Source organism: Peromyscus californicus, unplaced genomic scaffold (genome assembly GCF_007827085.1).
Source record: "Peromyscus californicus insignis strain IS unplaced genomic scaffold, ASM782708v3 Scaffold_17__1_contigs__length_78620276, whole genome shotgun sequence".
In the NCBI taxonomy this organism is placed as follows: Eukaryota; Metazoa; Chordata; class Mammalia; order Rodentia; family Cricetidae; genus Peromyscus; species Peromyscus californicus.
In genome coordinates, this window is record NW_026294469.1 from 71,895,627 (window position 1) to 71,900,799 (window position 5,173).

Genomic DNA, 5,173 nt, shown 5'->3' on the forward strand with positions numbered 1-5,173 from the left:
CTCTCTCTCTCTCTCTCTCTCTCTCTCTCTCTCTCTCTCTCTCTCTCTCACACACACACACACACACACACACACACACTATTGAGTCCATTTAGTGTTGATCATATGTGTGTGTAACATTCTTTGATCATATTAGAAAGGAGAAGTCAACCCCTGTGGAGCTTCAAGCATTCATTAGCCTCACCCATCACCGGACACTTAAGCAGGTGCCTCTTCTCTCCCTGAGAAATGGAGAAATGAGGTGTGTATTCACATAAATATGATACAGAATTATGTTTAAATTAGAGCTTGGAAAATCCAAAGCTGAACATTCTGAGTACCAAGAAAGTAAGATCAAAGGGGTCAGTGGTGAGGGCTAAATCTGGTCCAGAAGAGAACAGTCTGCTCACTTTAGCTGAACTGTGGAGTGCATGAAAGCCAGAGGAGCCAGGTCCTAAGTTTTAGATGGAAAATTTTATTTCTATTTACTTATTTTAGCTTTTAATTCCACTTTACTTTGTGTGTGTATATGTATGTATGTATGTATGTATGTATGTATGTATGTATGTATATGTGCATGTGCACAGATACATGCCATAACCCAAGATACATGCCATAGCCCAAGAGTGGAGGTCAGAATTTAACTTGTTAGAGTTAGTTCTATCCTTCCTGTGGGTTCTGGGGATTAAAGTCAATTCGTCAGGCTTGGCAGCAGGAACCTTTCCCTGAGAGGCCATCTTGCCAACCCTAGGATGAGACTTCCAAATCTTATTTAGGGTAAAAACTAACAGTGTTTCCAAGTGAAGCTATAGCATGATGTTCTATGTATTAAGAAGTATGTAATGGCAGTTATGCATGGAGTGCATTTGAACAGAAATAGACAGAATTAATGCTTACCTATCCCTGAGCACTTTCGGGTGCTGGGGCTTGGGATAGGTACAAAATTATGCTCAGTATTTCACTCAAGTCTTGCTGCAAACAGTAAAGAAGTATTGCATGCCCATTTTAATATCAAGGGCAGGGCAAGTAAACTGATGTGTAGGAGAATTCTTTGCTTCAACACGAAATGGGAAAGGGGTGGACAGCAACTGGAACATACTTCTGTCCGGCTTACTGTCTGTTTGATATGGAGGTGACAAGATGGTTCTAAGTCACAAAGTGGCAATAGTTGCTCACGACGGAGGTGAGGAGAAAAAGTGATTTTTATTTTTTGTTTGTTTGTTTGCTTGCTTGCTTGTTTTTGTTTTTGAAATATTTCCCTGCTAGAGCAGGACATAGCATATTGATATTTTCTATTGTCAATTCAGTTGCAGAAATCATATCTGGGAAAAAACCTAAGGAGGTTTTTAAATTCAGGCTTACATAGGAAACAACACTGTGAGTAATTGGTCTTATCCCTTTTCTGATACTGGGGCACAACCATCAGGTTCACTCAGAGCTCTTCTGGGTCCATGGTCACAAGGGCAGTCTGAGGTTGCATTGCCTGTCTGTTTTGAACCCCCAAGCTGCATGACAGCAGACTTCACTTAACCATGCCAAGAATCTAATCTCTCAGAGTGCTTTACAAAAGCAGTAATCACATTTAAACTTACCTAATACCTCTTCTTAAAGTTTTCATTTATGCGGGCCACATGCATGAATGATGCTGCCCTGGAACACAGGACTGTGCACCGTGGTGAGCCTTGAGCTTCCTGGTTCCTTCCTCATCTTGGGAAGGGCTGCCTGTGTCCATGTCTCAGGGTGTCTATTTCATGGGGGTAAATGAGAAATACACAGCAGTCTACCCTTATCCACTAGAGACAACCTTAGACCCCAGATCATACTGCAGTCCCTATTAAGATACAGAGGCCCAGGACCTCTCTCTACATGTATATGTATTATGCATGCACATGTAACATGTGAATGTACTATATATAATCTGCATCTAAAACAATACCTCTCTGTATATCATTCACATGTGTACCTATATCATCTATATACTGATGCTCTGTGTGTCTTTTCTTGGCGGAAGGGCAGCACTTTGGCTCTGCTACCTCTGTTACTGCTCGTTAGTTTGTTCATCTAGTAGAAGAGGCACCTGCGATCATCTTTGCAGGATGCCAGGGACCGTGAGCAGGTGCCTAGGCAGAGACAGCCTTCCTATGCCGTGCCATCTAGAATGATTCTATGCAAAGGTCGACTTGATCTGGGTTTTGAGGAATGCTCAGGCATCAAGAGAGTAGGAAAGGGACGTCAAATGACACTGCCAACAGAGGGGTGGGACGGTGTCCTTTCATTGGCAGGTAGGTGTCCACCACAGCTGTTCACTGTGTTTCTCAAGTCCCCCCGAGGCTTTGTGACTTTTCCCACTGACTTCCATGACTCCTCTCTTTCCTCCTCCTCAGAAGAACCAAGAGCATTGAGGGAAGAGGCTGGAAACTGACTCCTGCTGAACAGGGAGATGGACAGCCACAGATAGTAATATCTGTACAGTTTCTTCTATGTTCTGTGAACTCTCCCCTTGAACCTGCTGCTTCACTGCTGTTTTTGTTTGCTCCTTCGCTTTGCAGCATTACTTCCTGTCCCCTCCCTGTCCCTTCTTAAAAATAAAGCTGTCCGCAGGTATCCAAAACATCAGAATGCAAAGCGAGCAGGCATGAGCAGCTTCAGGCTCGCTACGGTTTCCTCACACATGATCCTGTGCATAATGCCAATCACAGGGAGGCAAGACCTTTGGTGGAAAGCAGGGACAGGAATTGTTGCACTCTGTTTAGCATGTGGGAGCGATGGAATGATGGACCAATGGGATTATGAATTGCTTCAAACTCAGAAGATGCCATGACAACTGAAGTTGATGTCCCACCTTGCTGAGCATCTCACATTAGATGAGATCTGCTGGACTCTTGACTGGGAAATGAGAGCTGTGCAGGATGTTGCTCGTGTGAAGGCTTACCTCCACTCCTGCTACCAGATATGGTCAGGCTGCTTGGTAGTTCTGTCACAAGCTACAGACAGTCTGTTTCTTCGTTTCAATGTGTGTGTTGAACTATTTTTGTATCTTAAGATCTGCAGATCCTTTCCAAGGGCATTTGCTTGAGTCCCTTGTCAGATTGCTGCCACTTTGCTTCTGATATCACTGAGATGTTATTTGTAGCAACACTGGGTAACAACTATATACAGCATGCCCTACTTTCATCCACACAGGCACATCCTAATCACCCTCAAACAAATATTCCTCATCGTTTTACACAGGTAAGCATCAACGCATAAGACACAACGTGTGTGGCGGAAAAGGTGTCAGTCCGGCATCCAAATCTCACTTCATAAATTTTGTTCTCCTCTTTAGAAGTAGAAGCTTCTAGATGTTCACAGTGCCAGGCCCCCTTGTACCTGAGCTCAGGGATGCGACTTGTCTAAACGCAGGAGATCACACTGTCTAGCCAACAAGGGGCTAACAGAGTACAAGAGAAGGGGTGCGAGGTGGTGCTGTGTGCACAAAGCCCTCCAGGCAGAAGGCAGCTGCTCCCTGCCACACAATGGCCGCGGGAGCTACTAGAGCTGAATCCTAGAGAATCCTAGGTTTCAGTGCAAGCAGCCAGACCGTTTGGGAAATGTTACTTGGAAACTCGCCTCAATATTCCTTTTCTACGTTCCTAAAGCTTTCCTCTGTGCTGGATACCATTTCTGTAAATTTCCTCTGGTTTGCCTTTTGTTTGCCTATGGTGAAGATCTTAACTGATCCCCAGTACCGGACACTCCAGCGGCCCACAGTGAGAAGGTCTGCCTTCGTTCCAAAGGTTTCACTCCAGCAGGGGAGATAAGGTGGTCTTACCATCAATGTGTGTCTGATTATCTGTAACACTTACTCAGATGCAGAAAGGAAACTCGCAGTGGGTCCATGATAAGGCAGAGGATATGCCAATTTGGGGAATCTGCCCTGAAAAGATGCCCTTCAAAGGTCAAAGCCACACGTTGCTAGAGTTAGTGGCGGGGGAACAGGTAGACTGGCACATGGCCTTCAGTCTGAGTATATTGCTGGAAAATGCAGTCTAAGACAGAGTGAGCATCAAGGAGCCTGTGCGGAGTCTACACAGATGGTGCCCCCAGTAGGATTACACTTCCCAGGGAGCTTGTGAACCATATGGAGGGGAAGGTTCCCCGGCTGAGAGTTCCGCTCCATTATTTCGCTTTGGAAGTAGCTCATTGTGATCAAGCTTGAATTATCAGATGTGAGCCAATGGGTATCTGAATGTTATGTTTGCCAGAATTGGGAATCACTCGTTCTTAGCCTAATCACAAAGGATGCATGGGTCCAACCACAGTATATTCTGAGCCATGCCACCAGGGTCCTCTACAACACCACGGCCACAGGCATGTGACTGCAAAGAGAACCAGTGCCCTGAATCGTTCTAGAAATCAAGATCATCCAAGAGCACTTGGTGTCTGAGTCTCACCCACTCCCAGATATGACTTTGTGATGGGACATTGAACTTAGAGGCTGGGGGAACAGTGCCCTTGTTTTCCCAGCACTGGGTTCTGTCCATCACTGCCACCATGCGTGACATTTAAGAGAAGCCGACTGTGAGTTCCTATTCACCTTTGGATGTGTTTATAAACCAGGAAAAAATATAGACCAAAGTCAGGGAGGGGGCGGAGAAACAGGGCTCTCGCTACATGAGTTAGGGCTACCCAACCCTGGAGTATTTTAGGTCCAGTGTCCCCTCCTCAAGAGTGCAGGCCCAGTGTCCAAACACCATGGCAAACTATATCCTCCAACTGTCCCCCAAAGATCTCTAAAAAGAGGAGCCACTGAGACCGGGGAGGGCGCTCCTCGGGGGCGATGTGTTTTGTTTGTGGCAACACGTGAGCGAGCGAGCCGAGATTCCAGAGCCCAGAAGGACAGGAGGCGCAGCAGTAGCAGCACACCAGCTGGCGCGGGCTGCACAACAAACAAAAGCTGACGAAGTTGCCTGCCATGTGCACGAGCGACTTCCAAAGCCTTCAGTGACGAAGAGGGGGGGGATATATGCTGGCAGAGCGCCTGGCTCTTGTTCATCTCCGCTGCATGCCAGTCCTGCAGGGAAGGACGTGAGGCTGCAAAGGTCAGGAGAAAGGGCACTGTCTGACTGCATCCACAGGATCTCCCGAGGGACAGGGCGTTGTCACTCTGCTGCCTGCTGCCTACTGTGCTCAAGCAGCTGCCCTCACTCGCATG